The following is a 21,112-nucleotide window of genomic DNA, read 5'->3' on the forward strand; positions in this document are numbered from 1 at the left end:
CTGAGGAGCACTTATCTTAGGGAGCGCAAGAAGGTCACGGATTCCCAGAGATCCGGAGCTGCAGCAGATGACATTTATGTCCCCAGGCTCTGGTACTATGAGAGACTGCGATTTCTGTCAGACCAGACTGAAGTCAGGGAATCCCTCTCCACTCTTCCTTCCACTCTTCCTTCCACCCCAGCTGAGGCTTCTGATGTCCAACCTGGGCCTTCCAGCCAGGAAGAAATGGAGGAGCCCAGCTTGAGTCAGGTATAGCATTGTTCTACAGATTTCTGGTCAATAAATAAATGATGTTTACTAGATGTTATTATTGATCACTAATTGATGATTGAAAAAAGTGTTTTACATATCAATAGACAGTAGTGGGCACCCAAAATTGGGACAAGAATGAAAAATGCTGGCCTCAGAAGGATAGTCTGTTATATTTTTTAACATTCAATTTGCAACAGTCAGGAGGTGAAAATTGTGTGTGATTGATGAATAAAAAAATAAAACAATGTCCCTTTTTCATACACAGGAAGACCTCAGCCAGGAGGAGGCTGTGGAATGTGGCAGCCAGGAGGCGGGGGTTAGTGGAAGCCAGTAGGAGGCGGGGCTAAGTGTCAGCCAAGAGAAGCCTGGGACAAGTCACAGCCTAACTGAATCGTAGGTTCCTCCTCTCCGCCTTCCATACAAAAGGGCGAGGAAGGCGACTCACATGCAGGATTCTGCACTCAGGCTGATTCAGGAGGCTTCTGCGTCCCTCCGAGCCTTACCCACTCCTGAAGAGGCCTTTGCCTGCATGGCTGCCACAAAACTGCAGGGCATGCAGGAGGGTCAATGCAAGCTATGTGATGACCTTCTTTATAAAGTCCTAAGTAAGGGGGTGAGTGGGTAACTAACACCCAAGACCGACGTGATTGAGTTGGCCCATCCTCCACCTCCTCCTCCTGCTGCCACAACTCCACCACCAGAGCCACAGTGTGGAAGGAGGCGTGGAAAGAAGACAAGAGAGTGATGACCCTGGGTTCAGTCTGGTCTGACAAAAGCTGCAGTCTCTCGTATGACCACAGCCTGGGGACACAGATGTCATCTGCTGCTTTCCGGATCTCTGGGACTTCTGGACCAGACTGCACTCCCTTAGATAAGGACTCCTCGGGCCACCAATTTTGCTTCAAAATAGTTGACGTGTGCCCTGGGGGTCCAAGGCTTCACCCATTTCAGCTGTTTCTCCAGTGTTGCCTCCCTCGTTGTTTAGTTGTGAGCCCTTAATAAATGTTTTTTTAATGAAAATTATACTCTCCTATGTGTGTTTTCCTTCAAAAAGGACAGTTTGTTGGTGAGGATTCAGGTACATTTCTAAAGTACAATGTGAAATTAACAAGAGACAACAACACCAAACAATCTACGACAGATTAAATAATATAAGATATCAATGGTGTTGTGGTAACTTGACACACAAAAACACACACAAAAATATTCTGGAGTCCAAATAAAAATCCAATAAAAAAAAGATCATCCTTGAAAAAAATACAAACCAAAAATAACTAATCTGCCTTAAAACCAAAACCAAAAAAAATCCTACACCAAAATAATGTTGTCAGATGTGACAAATCAAAATATATTAAGGGAATCCCGCTAAATAATAAAGAAAGAAGTTTGTGAGAAATCTGTGTGAATATGAGCAGCAAAACTACTTCATTCTTCTCACATTATAAAGAAGAAGAGAGCGCGCTGTATTAAACAATTTTTTACATTGCACCGTGACGAAAGTGCTCTATCCATTGCGAATGCCAAGTTTACCAGACCGAGCTGTTCCGTCTCGAAATTTCTTCTGAGCATGCGTGGCACTTTGTGCGTCGGAACAGGCCACACACGGTCGGAATTAACGCGATTGGATTTTGTTGTCGGAAAATTTTATAGCCTGCTCTCAAACTTTGTGTGTCAGAAAATCCGATGGAAAATGTCCGATGGAGCCCACACATGATCGGAATTTCCAACAACACGCTCCGATCTGACATTTTCCATCGGAAAATCCGACCGTGTGTACGGGGCATTAGAGTTGCTGATCGGCCTTCTTTACATCCAAGTAAGCAGGCTGGGACACCCCATGAATATTGAACGTTATTCACTTTAAGCAGCTCAAGTAAGGGTTTTAAAGTTCTTCTCCTGGCTAGTGTCTCTGCTGCCAGGTCTGGGAAAATCTGCAGATTTGTCTCTCCATACTTTGCTGGTTGGTTATTTTTTAAGCATGCCCTTATCTGTTCTTTATCTTGGAAGTTATGGAATCTTGCGATGACGTCTCTTGGAACATCCCCTGCTATTTCGGCAGGCTTTCTAATCCTGTGGATTCTTTCAAACTTTATTTTACTGCTTTCACCAGATGTGCTTATCATATGACCAAAAATGTTGTCCATTTTTTCTTGCAGTTCCTCCTTTTCTCCTTGTATCTCAGGGAGGCCTCTGATCCGTAGATTTTTCCTTCTGTTCTGATTCTCTTGGTCCTCCATTCTATACATTATATTCCTCTGTTCCTTCTGCATCACCTCCCTCTGGCTCTTAAGCTTTTTTATCACATCCTCTTGCGTGTCCAACCTTTTCTTCGTATCTTCTACCCTTTTTAGTATATGGTTCATGTCTTCATGTAGGGTTGCTATTTCTCCTTTTATAGATGTTTCCAGCCTTGCAAACATTTCCACCATTTCACTCTTTGTTGGTATCTGCTTTTTTGTTTGGATTCCGTTGTTACGTCTTCCTCTAATATCTCGCTGTTTTACGTATGGGTGTCAGTCTCGGCGCACTGTCTTCTCAATCCCGTCCTTGATATACCTTCAGGTGTTTTACTTTTCGCCCCTGTTTGTTTACCCGGACTGTCTTTGCCGCCCTTCTGTATCATGTATTTTCTAATGGTGCCCGGGCTTGTACTTATCCTGGGCGGGTTGGCGACAGCCCCTTTCATTGATTTACCCCTCATTTCTTCACTATCACTTCAATTTAAGCCAATGATCCGATCCCCCCTTCCCGGGTGGTGGGCAGGGGTGAGGACTCCCCTCTCAGTATTACTTTTTCAAATTATAGACCCCTGAGTATATTAAATGTAAATTCAAAGATAAACCCAGCCTGAAAGAAATACAAATTCAGGACTCTTGTCCGCCATTGCAGGCTGTGCAAAAAACAGCAGCCTATGTAGGTAAATGCTACTAAAGCCCTTGGTATCCTGGTTAACCTAGTCAGTCCTCATTAAATGGCAATTCTAATACACATCCGCAAATCTCAGTTCCAGATTTTTTCCGCATCAGGTTAAATTTTCTATAGCCGGTATAAGCTCTACATGTAATTTTAATAGTTCGTTTATACTTCATGTAACCTCATGTAACCGGAACAATATATGTGATGGTTCAAAAAATCATATATTTCAATGTGCATATATCTCTCACAGTCTGCAGGAAATTTTCTTTCGTTTATGTAATATTGGTGAGTGAATTACCTGCTTTCCAGTGTTTCCAGAATGCAGTGTGTATGAGGTTCACTGTTCTCTGGGTGTCCTGTGGCTCACTTACACAGACAGGCGCTTACCGAGGTCTCGTCTCCTGCTCCACAGCGCTGCTTGTCCTCCTCCACACTTTGTCACGCTGCACACGTGCATGTTCCCCATCCCGCTTCCCTGTCTCTATGGCGAGGGCAGGATGCCCCGACCTCCACTGACTTCATGGACAGATTCCAGCCAGGACCGGGCCCACACCACCCGCAGCCGCCGACTCCTGGTATCAGCGTCGTCCACTTCGTCTGCGGCCTGCAGAGGTGCTGGGGAAAAGGGGATCATGGAGGGCTCAAGGAGGGCTCAAGGAGGGCTGGGATGCGGTCCTGTCATAGGTCTGCATCGCCTGGATGGGGATCCCGGGCTTCACGGGCTCAGTGTCGGCATCCACTCAGACACCCACATTTGGCTCCTCCCTCCATGACCATATGTACAAGGCCTTCCTCCAACATCTTCCCTAACTCTTAAGTTCCCTCCACCTTACTGGCATTTATAGACTAGGTAGAATAACTTCTTTCAAAATGCTCATTTACCAAAGCTTCTTTACCTCTTTCGAACTTTAATTACACCTATCCCTCGCTCATACCTTACAGCACTACAAAAACATATTACTAAATTTATATGGGATTAAAAGCCACCCCGCGGTGCTAACTCCACCTTAACCAGACCTCACTACATGGGAGGTGTTGAGTTATCACACATTGGTACCTACTATCATGCCACAGCTCTAGATCAAATATATTATTGGTGGAATCCCACCCCAGAAAAAATATGGTCCATCATAGAAACCTCCCTCTATCTGCAAAATGGACTAGTTAACTCCCTCCTTCTAACCACAAGAGGTTTACCCCCTCTTCTAGCACCATTTCCCTCCATCACTACATCCTTGGAGGCTTGGAAGCACCTCTCCTCAGCACACTTATCTTCTCTCCCTAACCACAAACTCCCAATCACTCTAAGAGCCCTGAACACCCAGATACATGACCTACCAATGCATCACATGGCATCACAGCACTATCAGACCTTATGACAGACAAGACCCCAAAACCTTTCGACACCCTGTACATGGAATACAACCTCCCAGCAAAAGACATTTATACTTACATGAGAATAGCCAGCTTCCTTAACACCTCTAAACTCCAACCAATGACCGATATCCCTGAACCCATATACAAATTCTTAACATGCCCATCCTACCCCAAAAGAGGTATTACATCCTTCTACAAGATTCTAAGCAACTATCAACCATATACGCAGGTCACTTCCTTAACAAAATGGATGAAGGAACTTCTTAACATGCATTTAGAGCAACCTACAAGGCTCCCACTGCTCTAATCACTGGCAGACTTACCAAAAAACTCTTCACCCATGGCACTTAACCTCATACAAGCTCTCAAAAATGTATCCTAATTCATCCCCTGATTATTGGAGAAACTGTGGCAGCATTGGCTCTCTAGCCCATACTCTCTGGTTCTGTAAATCCCTCACATCCTTCTGGAAATAAATATTTGTTATTATATCCTCTATCACAGGCCAAATTACCGCCTCCAACCCAGCCTTAGCGCTATTACACATAGGCACAGAGAAATTCTCTCCAAATGCCAGATCTATAGTGATACACCTGTTACTAGCGGCTAAGCTAAACATTATCAGATTATGGAAAACCACAGATGCCCCTACACTATTTACAAAAATCTGACCTTAACTTCCAGTGTGAGATGGAAAAGCTAATAGCTAGGAAAAACATGCAAATGGAGAAATTTACTTCCAACTGGTCCTCTTGGCTTGTACACCCAAAACGTATGGTACAAAAGTAGATTTTGCAAATCTATCCAATGCTCTTATGATTTTTTTTAAGCTGGGATTTCTATCATTATCTAACCCCCTTTTCCCTCCTTTCCCCCATCCCCCCTTCCCTTATTCCATTTAAAACAATGTTGACTAGTCTTGTGATACATCTTTCAGTTAATTTGCCTAAGATTTCTGAACCTTAATGTACTAATTATTATCTCTTTAAGACAGACCAACAGTATGTTCTGTATAACCGTATTGAAGCATTATCCTTTTTTTCTGCATTTGTTAAAACTTAAAAACAATTGACATATCAAAATTACCTTTCCTTTTCAATCTGCAGGACTGTATTATCTGTAAAATGCAATGCAATATTGCAACCTGGAGATATTCTGTACACAGATCATGTATGGAATGCCCCCAGAAATGTAACTTCCTGCTTGTGTGATTGGCTTACTGATTTTTCCAGAAATCTGCACTAAGACCCCTTTCACACTGAGGCGTTTTTCGGGTGCTAAAGGGCTAAAAATAGCACCTGTAAAGCGCCTAAAAAATGCCTCCCCTGCAGCCCCAGTGTGAAAGACCGAATGCTTTCACACTGGAGCGGATGTTAGAAAAAGTCCTGCAGCAGCATCTTTGGAGTGGTTTAGGAGCGGTACATACACCGCTCCTCCACTGCCCCTGTCCATTAAAATGAATGGGCACCGCTGCCGATGCACCTGCAAAGCGATTAGGCAGTGGGACTTTTCGGGTGCATTTAACCCTTTCTTCAGCCACTAGTAAAAGCACCTCGCTAGTGGCTGAAAAGCGCCATTAAAAAGACGGTAAAGAGCTGCTAAAATTAGCGGCATTTTACCGCTAACGCGGCCCGCTGGCAGTGTGAAAGGGGTCTTAGATACAAGTCAGATTTTGAGCATCCTCTGCAACAAACATTTATTTTTGGTGATATACTCCCAAAGAAAAATTATGTATAAAGAGATTCAAACCATGCAACTTTCCTCAATAGAACCCTGCAAGTGCAACAGCTGAATGATAATTATAAAGCCACTCTTATTCACATTAACTTTGCACCTTAACACCTACAAATAAACACCCATTTCTTCAGAATAAAAAAAGGTAGGAATCTGCAACAACATTTGTTAATATTTTTGCAATGTACATAGATCACCTAGAGAAGAATGCTTTTTTTTCTCAACAAAAGTAGGAGGTACTCTTTAAGGCAATGAACTTTAACACACCATTAGGTTTGTTCTTGCAACAGAGCAGACAGGTGTGAAGCCAAACTTAATATGATCCTGTACTTCATACGAAACATTAAAAAGTAGAAGACCTACTAACAGACACCACAAGGTGCCAACTGTTACCGTTATTCCCCATTAATGCTTCATCTGTATCCTTCTCCAGTTTAGTTTCAATTTCCCACTGATGGTTCCTGCCAATATGAAAGGGCCTTGTGAACTGCCTTTTTGTGGAATCAGACTTCCTAAGAGGCTAAAAAGGACAAATATATTTAAGACAAATGACAATAAGTGGAGCTTAGACATGAAATCTTGGAAAGTCATATAAGAATAAAAAGAAATTAAATACTAAGGGGCACATAAGAGGCATTTTGACTTACAACAGCAGACATCTTGTGGTATTTGCTCTTGGACAGAGGCATTTACAAGTTTATAATGGAGTGCATATTCACTTTAAATTAACAAAAAAAAAATAGTGGCACAATGTTTTTTTTACAGTCTAAGGTTTCTGCTGTGAAATGTGCCTGAAGCTCTGCCTCTGCAATGGAGTGTGCCTGCAGGGCTTCCTGTGAAATTTTCCAGGACACTTCCTGAATAAATGTTTCAAATATCATGTTGAGGGAAAACTAAAAGGCCCTATAGACCTATAATTTCCTTACAATTTTTATGTGAACATAAGTTCTTGTTAGTATCACTCAATCTAATACTTTTTATAATACCCTATTGAATACTGTTTATGCACACAGAAATGTGCTTTTATAATGTATTTATTTACATGAATGACCTGATCTGAAGTCATCTGCTTGCTGTTTCTGTGCTCACTTTGGAGTTTCGTGAGAAATTAAGACTCATAATATTTATCTAGTAAACACACTCTAAAATAATCTAAAGCAACAGATAATAAATTGAAAAAAAAGCATCAATCGATGTCTAAAGGTCATCTTTCTTCTTTCTTTGGCAGGTGGGGAGTCAGTTGATCTATCCTATTTTAAATACTTGTCAATGGTAACAATTAGGTACGATGAAATTGGTATTCAGAGAAGAAATGTGCAATATTTACCAAACCAAGCATCAGTGGTCTGTCTGTTGCTTGACATAGAAATTTTATTACCTTTTAAATAACTCAGGCATTCAGTTATTAATAGCTAAATTTAGATAACCAGAACTTGGTGTGTGACGTTAAGTCGATACAATTTACAGAAGGCAAAGCAACATTTCCTCATGACAACACAGAGAAAATTGCATTCCTTTGGACTCTGGTGATTTCTGTTTACAGAGCTGTGAACACATCAAATAACACGGGTCATATAGCGTCTATATTCTTTAATTATAAGATAACATTGCAAACACAAGGGACTCTTATCGATATACCACTACCCATTCTCACAGCTTTCCAGAATTTTATTTTCACTTGTACTAATAAAATGAATCAAACTTTCTGAAAAGTAAAACACAAATCTAAACATGCTTAGGAGTCTAATTACAGAGAAGATATTTCACATAAAAAACATAGAGAATTGGGGATTCTTTTTGCTTTACTGGATTTATAAATGTACTTTTAAATGTAATTTCTGTACCATTAGTCATGATTTTAGCACATTTTAAACATATTTGTTTTATGGCCTTGATGCTTAATTTTAGAAGGTTTGAGTGAACTTCAAAGAATTTTGGATGTTAAGCCCTTACCCCTTTGAAATCAATGGAAGTTAAAAATGCCCATTTTCAAGATTAAAAGGTGAGGGGTTGTAAAAAAAAAAAATGATGTGAGGGAGTGGGCACTGCCCCAGGGGATCTTGTTCCAATGCAAAAAATGTTTTTAAAAAATCCATGTGGCCAGGAGCAGTGATTTTTTTAAGCACTGACATTTACAATGGAAAAATTATTTTTAAATTGCTGTCAAATGACATCTCCCTAGCCTCTTTTTTTTTTTTTTTTTTAGGGAAAAAAATGACACATTTATTTTTGTAAATGTCACTAACACATCCTACAGCAAAAGTGAAAAAATAAATTACATGGAGCACACCAAAAATGCATACCAGACCCTTTGTGTCTGGTATAAAGTTTAGGGGTACCTCATGCAAAAGAAAAAAACAAAAAGAAAAATGCATGTGGTCCCCCTAAAAATCCATCCAGACCCTTAATCCAAGCATGCAGCCTGGATGGCCAGGAAACATGGGATTTACCCTTTGCCACACCTCCTGACTCATACCATTCCACATGCCCTCAACATGGGTGGATTACTTCCCAGAAGTACCCCGCTGGCAAAGCATCTTGTGCCCATGTTCATGAGGGCAAGGACCTCTTCCCCACTACCCTGGCCTGGTGGCCCTTGGGATCAGCGAGTGGGGGCTTATCTTAATCTTGAAGCCCTTCCTTAATAATATGGTGGTACCACCCCTCACATGAATGAGTTTTCAGTATATAGTAAAAAAAAGATGTCACCTAGAAATAAAGGCACCCAATCCCAATGTTAAACAAATCTGAATGACAGCTTGAGGAGCTATGATCAGCTTTTATAGAGGAAGGGGCAGAGATAGAGGTGAAATCATTGTCTAATTATGGCCATGTGGCCAAATAAAGGGAAATGATGTAACCTGCTCCATTCATTGCCCTTTTACTTACCCAGCCATGTAAGTGAAAGGACCAGGTTATCTCACTGGTTAGGAAGGATGCAATGGGAGCAAGCGCCTGTTGCTTCCTTAGCAACCAATTTCTCATGGACAGCCAGAGGCTGTCATGCTCATCCATGCTGAATATCCTAAACTTAGGTTCAGAACCCCGAGCTCATTCCTATTATTTAAAATTACTAGAAGTGTTTTTTTTTAAGTGTATAATTGATGAAAAAAAGTTTATTCTTGTGGTGCCAATTGTGGAAGTCTTTTAATTTTTTTTACAGGCTGAAATCCTTATGGCAAGGGGCTAATGAGTCATCTACTATAATGATATTGGCTCACAATTCCATTAGAATTTGAGTTTTATGGAAAAAAAAGAATTGGAAGATGATTTTAGAAAAGCCATTAAATAAAAGAGAAATTGTAAAATATGTTGTTGCCCGATGGTGATAACTTCTGAAATCTACCTAATAGGAAATGAACCTTATGCTAAGTCAAAAGTATTCACTACTAAACCACCAATTTATCTAATAGAGATGAGAGAAACCAGCACATTTCCGTTCACAGGAGGTTCTGTGAACCCAGCAGGAAGCTCTTGAACCTCAAATACAATGCTGAGCTCTATGAATATTTATGGGAGCTAAATCTTGCTATTTTTTGGGCCTTGTTCAAAGCTAATTTGAAACTTTTGCTAAAATTTAACATTAGTAGTTGAGCCACTTAAAAAAAAATGTAAAAGACCCTTTAGGGTGAGAGAGTTTTTCAACGTACTTTAAACAACAATAAAAATACCCAAATGCTTTAATCACTTGCCGACCAGCTCACCCAGATATACTGCGGCAGGTTGGCAGTGCTGCACGAATCGCCCAGGCACAGTTGGGGGCGGGTGCGCACCACCGGCGGTGCACTATCGCTCCCACTGCATGCTGTGGGAGCATGCCCGTGGGTCGGGCGGACTCGATGTCTGCTGATGACCCACGATCGCCTAGTACAGAGGCAGAATGGGGATCTGCCAGTGTAAACAAGGCGGATCCCCGTTCTGACAGAGACATGTCAGAGATCTTCTGTTCCCAGTGATCGGTAACAGTGATCTCTGTCATGTCCTAGTGAGCCCACCCCCCTACAGTTAGAACACACCTAGGGAACACACTTAACCCCTTGATTGCCCCCTAGTGTTAACCCCTTCCCTGCCAGTGTCATTTTTACAATGATCAGTGTATTTTTATAGCACTGATCAATGTAAAAATGTCACTGGTCCCCAAAAGTGTCATTTGGGGTCAGATTTGTCTGCTGAAATGTTCTAGTGCTGCTAAAAATTACAGATCACCGCCGTTACTAGTAAAAACAATAAAAAATAAATACAAGTCCCTAAATCTACCCCATAGTTTGTAGACGCAATAACTTTTGCGCAAACCAATCAATATACGCCTATTGCAATTTTTTTTTACCAAATATATGTAGAAGAATATATATCAGCATAAACTGATGAATAAATGTGTTTTTTTATATTTTTTAATTTTTTTTTGGATATGTATTATAGCAAAACGTTAAAAAAATTTTTTTGTTTTTTTTTTTTCGAAATTGTCACTCTTTGTTTATAGCGCAAAAAATAAAAACCGCAGAGGTGATCAAATACCACCAAAAGAAATCTCTATTTGTGGGAAAGGGATGTCAACTTTTTTGGGTACAGCATTGCATGACCAGGCAATTGTCAGTTAAAGTGATGCAGTGCCATATCGCAAAAAATGGCCTGGTAATTAAGGGGGCAAATCCTTCCGGGGCTGAAGTGGTTCAATAACATGCTTGGAGTGCCCTAAATTTGACCATGAGGATACATAATAGTATGAGTTAACCCTTTAAAAGTGACAATGAAAAAAATGGCATGCAGTTTACCTCAAAAATTCACTCCAGACATGCATGCAATCTGGATGCCCAGGATATAGAGGGCAAAAAGACTGCAGCCCATACCATACCATGCCAACATTCCTTTTAACTTTGAGAGGGTGCCTTACAATAAGGGGCAGCTAAGATTCTCCCTTTACAAGGCATCTTATCGCTAGGTTGAGCAGACAAGGGCCTCATCCCTATACCCTTTCGTGCAAAAGCAGGGAGGGGCAAGTAGAGAAATTAGGATGGCTATGGAGATCATAGGGAGTTTGGTAAATGGACGGAGAACTTGGTGAGAATAGTGTATTTGTTGGGGTGGAACAGGTGATTGGTAATGTGAGAGAACTGTTGTTGGTGGTGCTGGTGGGAGTGTGGATGTAGCTGGGGGATGAGGGGTGGGTATTCTGGGTATTCTGTAAAATCAGATGAGGAAGTTGGTAATGGCAATAATGGGCATGTGGATTAAGCATGGTGGGAGAATAAATAAGTCAATGTAGTTCATAACCCTGGTTCTCATCTCAATCTGGAAATGCTCTGAAACTTGGTTAACAAGTCTCTCAAGGCTTGGAAGGAACAAAAGCAACTCACTATCATGAATTTTTCTGGTGAGATCCGCCATTAGGTCCACCAGTTTCTAATATCTCTGGGCTTGCCTCTGACAGGCTGTGATACCTTTCTCATGTGTGGAACTTCTACCAAAGGTGCTGCAGGAGGAGTGCTATCTTACTCTTCTGGGACAGTTAAAATGCATGAAGAGGTGGAAGGTCCTGGCTATTCACAGGGGCTCTGGGTTTTGAAATTAGAAAGATGCTTTAGAACATCTTAAAAACATTATTCAAACTTTCAGATTATGACTTACTGACACATTTCTAGGACAGAGAGTAAACAATCCAGGTCCTTTGCGTGGACAAATCTTGCTGGAGCGCTTGCTGCCTGGCCGCTTTTGAATTCCCTCAATTGCCTCCAATAGTGTGCATATGTGAGACTCTTCCACTTTTGTTTAATTTGTCTGATTGGCTCGGGTTTAATTTTCAGTACCAAAAGCAGTAACTCAGGATCACACCGCATAATCCAGGTACAGGTAATTAACTTGTCCCTAGGATCCTGCAATGTCCTCCCACTGTATCCTCTGGCCACATCCTCCCCCCAATGTATCACAGTTCCAGGCTTCAATCCCTTCAAACGTCGGGATGCATGGGGGTGCAGCCAGGCAGAAAATTAAAAAAGTACAAAAAACATAACACACACAATACATTGTAATCTGTAGGTTACATTACTGTATCAAATCATTTCACTTCAGTTTTGTCCCTAGTGCTTTGTCCAGTGCCCTGCCTGCACTTTTACCATTCTTTCTGCCATTTTTTCTGCCTGGAAACTTGAGATTGTCCATGGCATCCAAAAGCGTCCCTCTACATCAAAAGAGGTTTTAGACCAGCTAGAAAGTGATAGTGAATAAGAATCACTTGCAGAATTGAGCGATAGTGATTTATGGGGAAATTCGTCATCAGACACTGAAAGTGATGACAGCAATGATTCTGGTGCTCTATTGACTGTGGTATGGATCATGAAGCATTGAGCTCAGTAGCAAAATCATTGCTATCATTGTTTTCTAGCTGTCCAAAACTGCTTTTGACGAAGAGGGATGCTTTCCATTGTCCTGATTGTGACGTCGGACTTTGTGCAGTCCCATGTTTCAAAATTTTTCATACCCAGGATGTTTACTAAACCAATATGCAGTGTCTAGTATTACAGTGACTAGTAATATTGCAGCCTTGTTTGGACAAATTTCAGTGTTTTTGATTTGATTACATTGATTACAATGTACCACTTTGACATTCAAAAATCAGACATAATCATAACACCAGGAAGCAATGGCGACCCTAGGGGGGGGGGCAGAGGGGGCCCTGACCCCCCAACATTATGCTGTGCCCCACCAAAAAAAAAAAATTTTTTTTTTTTTTACAAAAAATCAATGTCTAAGAGGGAGAGAGTCCCCAGTCAGCTCCTGCGGGTGATTCCTCCCCCCTCCCCTGCTCGCTGACACTGCATAATGCGAGCGTTCACACAACCACGGCCGCCTGATCTGCTCCTTCACCTGCATCCTCATTGGCAGGGAGAAGAGCGAGTTGCAGGAAGGACTCCACCAGGACTTTCAGTTACTGAAAAAACAGACTGACTTCTCCCGTCCTTAGGACAGGAGGACCAGCCTGTAAATTCCAAGAGATGCCAGACCAGAGCTGTCAATAGCAGGGGCAGGACAGCAAGAGGAGGCTGGGGAACCCCACAGTGGCAGAACACCAGGGCCCGGAGGCAAGACAACCTTTGCAACCCTGATAGTTCTCCCACTGCTTTGGATCCTTATATTTTCTTAAAATGCTGGTGACATATATCTCTTGTTTTCTGCCACCCTGTGGGACCCCAATACAGTAGGAAGGGAGCTCATTGCAGAACATGTGAAAGGGCCCGTTGTGGGGTCGTAGTAAAGGGCCCCAGGAGAGATATATATATATATGCATTTTATAGTTGCCCCCCTACTTTTGTCCCTGTCCCCCCATGTGCCCCCCCTAAATTTGAAAGCTGGAGACGCCACTGCCAGGAAGGTTAAAATAATTCTTAATTTGTCTGTATAAAGTGATTTATTTCAAAAAATCCAAACAGGCATTGACTTCTCCTTGCTCATACATCTCAGGAGTGACACAAATGAGCATGCCAAGACCAGAAAAACTACAACTTGCCTTCCCTCAGTTGTTTTTTTTTTAAGTGCTCTAGTAAATACCAATGTTCGCAAGTCTGGAAATGTTGTTTGAAATGCGGGATGAGTCAAACACCCCCCCGGTTTGGTTCGCATCAGAACATGTGAACAGACAAGGAATTTGTGCAAACACCATTAAAGTCTATGGGACATGAATGTGAAAAATCAAAAGTGTTAATTTTAAAGGCTTATATGCAAGTTATTGCCATAAAAAGCATTTGAGGACCGGGGTACTGCCCCAGAAGATATGTATCAATGCAAAAAAAAAAAGGTTTTAAAACAGCCGTTTTTTCAGCAGTGATTTTAATAATGCTTAAAGTGAAACAATAAAAATTAAATATTACTTTAAATATCGTGCCTGGGGGGATTCCCTTAGTCTGCCTGTAAAGTAGCACCTCTTTCCCATATTTATAACAGTACCACAGCAAAATGAAATTTCTAAAGGAAAAATGTCATCTAAAATTGCTTGCGGTTGTAATGTATTATTGGATCCTGGCAATATACACAAAAAATCATTTAAAAAAACAGTGTGGTTCCCCCCCAGTCCATTACCAGGCCCTTCGGGTCTGGTATGGATATTAAGGGGAACTCCATGCCAAAATTTAAGAAAAAAAATGGCGTGGGGGTCCCCCCAAATTCCATACCACACCCTTATCCAAGCATGCAATCTGGCAGGCCACAGGAAAAGGGTGGGGGTGAGAGAGCACCTCCTGAACCATACCAGGCCACATACCCCTTAACATGGGGAGGGTGCTTTGAGGTCCCCCAAAGCACCTTGTCCCCATGTTGATGGGGACAAGGGACTCATCCCCACAACCCTTGCCCGCTGGTTGTGGGGGTCTGTGGGCGAGGGGCCCCCAGATCCCTCCCACCTATGTGAATACCCATTCACCAAAAAAGTGTCAAAAAAGTAAAAACGATAGCAGACAGTTTTTGACAATTCCTTTATTAAGAAAAATAAATAAAAGTGTCTCGCAATGTAAATCCATCATCAATCATGGCGCCACGGTCCTGCAGCCTTTTCGCGGTGACAGCTGTTATATAGCCATAGTCACATGACGTCAGAAGGGGCGGGGTCACCCGGTTACGTCATCGGATGGCCCCACCCTTGATTATATAACAGCTGTCACCGCAAATAGGCTGCAGTCGATGGGACGCTTCTCATGGAGGCAGAGTTTTTCCGGGTTTTTTTATCGCCGTAAGAAGATGGATGGATATCGTAGGACACATTTTTATTTTTTGATAAAGGAATTGTCAAAAACTATCTGCTGTCATTTTTACTTTTGACACTTTTTTGGTGAATGACACTTTTTTTGTGAATGGGTAGGGGTACAATGTACCCCTACCCATTCACATAGGGGGATCCGGGATCTGGGGACCCCCTTGTTAAAGGGGGCTTCCAGATTATGATAAGCCCCCACCTGCAGACCCCCACAACCTCCGGGCAAGGGTTGTGAGGATGAGGTCCTTGTCCCTATCAACATGGGGACAAGGTGCTTTGGGGGTCATGTGGTCATGTTGAGGTCATGTGGATTGGTACGGTTCAGGAGGGGGGCCCTCTCTCGCCCCCCTTTTCCTGCAGCCTGCCATTTTGCTTGCTCGGATAAGGGTCTGGTATGGATTTTGGGGGGACCCCCATGCCATCTTTTTTTAAATTGGTGCGGGGTTCCCCTTAAAATCCATACCAGACCTGAAGGGCCTGGTATGGATTTGGGGGGACCCCCACACCATTTTTATTTCATTTTGGTGCAGGGTTCCCCTTAACCACTAATACATTGTGTTATATAAACTACACTGCCTGCACTGACTGAATATAGAGCCTACACTAAATATATAGGCTACACTGAATGCAGAGATAGATAGAGAGATAGAGAGATAGAGAGATAGAGAGATAGAGAGATAGAGAGATAGAGAGATAGAGAGATAGAGAGATAGAGAGATAGAGAGATAGAGAGATAGAGAGATAGAGAGATAGAGAGATAGAGAGATAGAGAGATAGAGAGATAGATATTTATCTCAAATACACTGCCACTGACTAAATCTAAATAACCTGTTTGCTTAATCTAACTCAAGCTATCTCTCCGTCTAAGCCAACAACACTATATGCGGCCACTATGTAAGCAGTCTTATATAGTTTGGGGCTTAGTCCCCCTGAGCCATGATTGGCCAAAGGCACCCTGCCTTTGGCCAATTATGTCTCCCTCAGCAGAGTGCCCTGTGATTGGCCAAAGCATACAGGTCAGGTGCATGCTTTGGCCAGTCATCATACAGCACTGCATATTATCTCAGCAAATGGGCAAACACCCGATGTTCGAGTCTAGCTTACGTTCGATTCGAACATCGAGCACATCCCTAGCGGGAACCTATTTTTGGAAAACCCTGATTATAAACAGGCTAACATTTACTGTAGAAAACAAAACACTCCTGTGCACAAGTGAGTACCAGACAGACTAGATCTTGTGATGGATAATGTCTCTGGCCTTGCTGCCCTCAAGGATAGGGGTATCCTAACAGTCAAAGGGAAAAGAGAGAAAACAAGGGTGCACCAACCTTGTGTATTATCCTTTAGATAAGTATTTTATTGAAAAGTAAAATGGAAAAATACTAACAAATGTGTAAACGATAACTCATAATACAAGTGGTCTCCAAATGATATTGTTTGAGGTGGTAACAGACTCCCGTTCATAGCAAAGGGAAATTACAGGAGTCACTGCCGGCTGACGCATTTCGAAGGATGACCTTCTTCCTCAGAGCCCTGTCGTGTGTCATATGTATACCAGTGTGGATTTGCGACTGTCTTCAGTGCGCGATGGTGGATGTGCAGGATATAATGCTCCAGTCTGCACTTCCGGTCGCCTGAAACGCAAACATGGCGTGCGTTCCAGGCACTGAAACACAAGGATAGCTGCAGAAGAGAGGCCCCACAGTTTCAGATGGGGTTTGGAGCTGCCTGCCGGTGGTGTGGTGGGCGGCGATCTGTGTCCCTTCTGGTAGTGGTATGTGACAGGGATTAGTGATGTAGTGATAAGTTTTGTATGCAATATGAAGTGGGCAACTATGGGGAGCATCTGGCTCCTTTTATTTTAAATTTTAACAATATTACTATTATCCCTGATTTCATCTTTATTAACACCACCTTTCAAACCAGCGGTGCCTTGTCCTCATCATGTATGTTGTTGTGAATTTGACTGTATTCCTTGTACCGTTTGGTGCAGTTGATATCAGTGGGGACTAGTTTATAGATACGTTGCCTATGAAATTAATTATTTTGTATTATATTTATTATATATATATATTTTATTACTGAATTCATTTATTCTCAATTGATGAATTTTATTCGTATGAGGGTTTGTCACCATTATTATTATTACTATTCACTGGTGGTTATTCCACCTTGATTATGAGTTACCTACCAATATGGACAGGGTAATTTGATCCCGGTGGGAGGTGCCTTTCGTGTGTATGTTGGTGCACATGTGTATATATAAGAGAAACTGAAGGATGCAACACTGCAGGGCTCTGAGGAAGAAGGTCATCCTTTGAAACGCATCAACTGGCAGTGACTCCTGTAATCTCCTCTGCTACGATCGGGAGTCTGTTACCACCTAGAATAATTGCTATCATTTGGAGACTACTTGTATTATGAGTTTTCGTTTACAAGTTTGTGAATAGTTTTCCATTTTACTTTTAAATAAAATATTTATCTGAAGGATAATGCACAAGGTCGGAGCACCCATGTTTTCTCTCTTTTCCCTTTAACACACACACACACACACACACACACACATATACATGAATATTTGGCTCCTGTCTAAATCGTCCCCAATATATGTATGAATGTGAGCTGGGGCCTAGGGGTGAGCTTTCTGTTCTGGTCGAACAGAAGTTCCACTCGAACAGCTGTTCGCCCTTTCGTCGAAAACCGAACATTATGGGCCATTCGCGCCAAATTCGAGCAGAGCATAATGGGCCATAATGCACTGTGTGAGTGCAGTGCATTGCTGTATGATGATTGCCAAAGCATGCACCATGACCTGCATGCTTTGGCCAATCCCAGCGCCCTCAGCTAAGAGAGCCATAACTGGCCAAAGGCAGGGTGCCTTTTACCAATCATGGCTCAGGGGGACTAAGTCCACGCCCCACATTATATAAGGCTGCCTGCACGTCAGCCCCATGTAGTGTGTTGTTGGCATGGATGGAGAGAGAGTGTCATTTAGATTAAGGAGCAGGCAGGCAGGTTATTCAGTTAGCTGCAGTGTGTGTATATATATATATATATATATATATATATATTTTTTTATTACACATACACAGACAGTCTTGTATATATACAGTATATATATCCTCTGTATCCAGTTTAGCTATATCTGACTGCAGTCCGTTCCTGTTGTATTGTTTCTAATATACTGTACTTCAAGCAGGCGGGTTATTCAGTTAGCTGCAGTGTATTTGACACATACATATATATATACATATATACATATATACATATATATATATATATATATATATATATATATATATATATATATATATATATATATATATATATATATATATATATATATATATATATATATACACACACATACACACACACACACACACACACACACACACACACACACATCTCCAATCCAAGCCCCACTGGAGATGGAACAGATGGTGGCAAGGATCAGGAGGAACACAAGTGCCTGTGAATGCTGCGTGCAGAACTTGCTGGAAGTGTTGCAGACTGGGAAGTGCAGGCAGGGTTTCTGGTGAAGAGCTGGAACCAGCAAAGCTGAAAGGATGGACGGCCAGCACGGGTACTCAGAAACAGCGTGGAGCCAAACAGGAGACAGGAGCGAGGTCATCAGGTAAGCCGGGTTCAGTAACGGGCGGGCAGCGAGGTACCAAGGTATAAACAGGAACAAGGTCAAACAGGAAGCCAGGATCAGGAACCGGTAATCAGAGTCCAGAAACAGGGTCAGGAAGGCCAGGGTTTCAGCAACAGGAAGTCAAGTCAAACAAACAGGGTTTCAGAATCTCAGGACACAGCTGAAGATCAGCACCTGTCAGAAATCAGAGCAACCCTTAAATAGGCTGTCAGGCGCCAATTGTGGCCAGATGTGTGTTCCTGCGCAAGGAAATCTGCCGATGCCCGTGAATGCGCACATGCGCACGTGTGCCTGCCGGGCGCATCCTGACAGTTCTCTTACATTGCCCCCCCTTAAGGGCAGCCTCCGGATGCCCTTCAAGTGTCTTTTCTCTGGGTGGTGTTGAAAAAAGGCTTGCACTAGTTTGGGAGCAGGCACATCTGAAGCTGGTTCCCAGGAATTTTCTTCCGACCCATAGCCTTTTCATTTAATGAGGAACTGTGTTTGGTTATGCCTTCTTCTACAGTCCAACACGGCTTCCACCTTAAAATCCTCATTCCCTTCGATGAGCAGCGGAGGAGGAATTTCAGAAACCCGATCTGAAAATGGATTTAGTACAGCTGGTTTCAACAAAGAGACATGGAATACAGGATGGATCTTTAGATTCTTGGGTAACACCAACTCGAATGCTACTGCATTAATTTTCCTTTTGACTGGGAAGGGTCCCAAAAATTTGGGGCTGAGTTTTCTTGAAGGACAGCTCACTTTCACGTTTGTTGTGGAAAGCCAGACCTTACTGTATCTTCAGGTTTAAGGTTCAGATTACCTCTCTTCTTCTTGTCGAAGAACTTTTTATTGCTTGCTTGAGTCTTGGAGATTGTATCTTGCAGTAATTGGTTATTAGTACTGAGGAAGTTTAATCTGTTTTGTACAGCAGGTACAGATGATTCAATGGCCAGCTCAGGTAAGAAAGAGGGGTGGTACCCATAATTGGCAAAAAAGGGTGATTGCTTGGTTGCAGAGTGGATGGAATTATTGTATGAAAATTCTGCCAGTGGGAGAAGTGATAGCCAGTCATCTTGTGCAAAAGAGGAAAAACACCGTAAGTACTGCTCGAGGGTTTGATTGGTTCTTTCAGTTCATTAGTTTGTGGGTGGTAGGCTGTGGAGAGGCGGAGTTCAATGTTCAGTGCTTGGCATAATGCCCTCCAAAATCTAGACGTAAACTGCACCCCACGATCAGAGATGATGCTATCAGGGACACCATGTAATCTTACAATCTCCTTGTTGAAAGCTGAGGTGGTCTCTGTGGCCGAAAGAGTTCCTTGTAAGGGTACAAAATGGGCCATCTTGGTCAGGCAATCCACCACAACAAACACGGTTGTGAAGTCTTCGGATGAGGGGAGTTCCACGATGAAATCCATGGAGATCATACTCCATGGTTTCTCAGGTACAGGGAGTGGCTCAAGTAGGCCCCAAGTTTTGGTTCTGTCCGTCTTATTCCGAAGGCATGTCACACAAGAGTTAACATATCTTTTGCAGTCTTGCATCAAGTCTGGCCACCAGACTGGACGAGAGATCAGATCGGCCGTTTTGCGAATTCCAAAGTGGCCCGCTAATGGATGGTCATGACATCGCCTCAGGACAGCAACTCTGAATTGCTCAGGGATAAAGATTTGCTCCTTATGAAAGTACAGACCATCCCTCAATTGAAGAGCCAGATCTTTGGAAGGTGGTTGGTTTACCACATCTGCTTTTATCTGAGACGTCAATTCTCCTGAAGAAGCAAAACATTTTTGGCTGGTAGAATAGTATCAGGTTCTGAGGATACCACTGGGTTGCTGAACATGCGGGACAAGGCATCCGGTTTACCATTCTTTCAGCCAGGACGATAAGTTATATGGAACATAAAATGAGAGAAGAAAAGTGCCCACCTTGCCTGCCGGGGTCTTAGTCATCTAGCCGTCCTCAAGTATTCGAGATTTTTATAGTCCGTGAAGATGAGGATGGGGTGAGCTGCTCCTTCCAGGGAGGTAGCGCCATTCTTCAAGCGCAGCCTTGATAGCCAGCAATTCTCGGTCTCCAACATCATAGTTCCTTTCAGAAGGATTTAATTTCTTAGAGAAAAAGGCCACAGGATGGAGCAAAGATTTGGGACCTTGGCGTTGAGACAAAATAGCGCCCAGTGCACTCTCAGAGGCATCCATCTCCAAAAACGTAGGCTAAGGATGGATCAGGATGTTTCAAGATAGGAGCTGATGTGAATAAAGTTTTTAACTGTTCAAAAGCTGTTTGAGCTTCAGGGGTCCATCGGAAAGGAAGATGCTGCTTTGTTAACTGAGTGATGGGAGTGATGATGCCAGAAAAGTTCTTGATAAATTTTCTGTAAAAGTTGGCGAATCCCACAAATCTCTGAACAGCTTTCCTGTCGACAGGGGCAGGCCATTCCAGGACGGA

The sequence above is a fragment of the Aquarana catesbeiana genome, linkage group LG09 (assembly GCF_042186555.1).
Source record: "Aquarana catesbeiana isolate 2022-GZ linkage group LG09, ASM4218655v1, whole genome shotgun sequence".
In the NCBI taxonomy this organism is placed as follows: domain Eukaryota; kingdom Metazoa; phylum Chordata; class Amphibia; order Anura; family Ranidae; genus Aquarana; species Aquarana catesbeiana.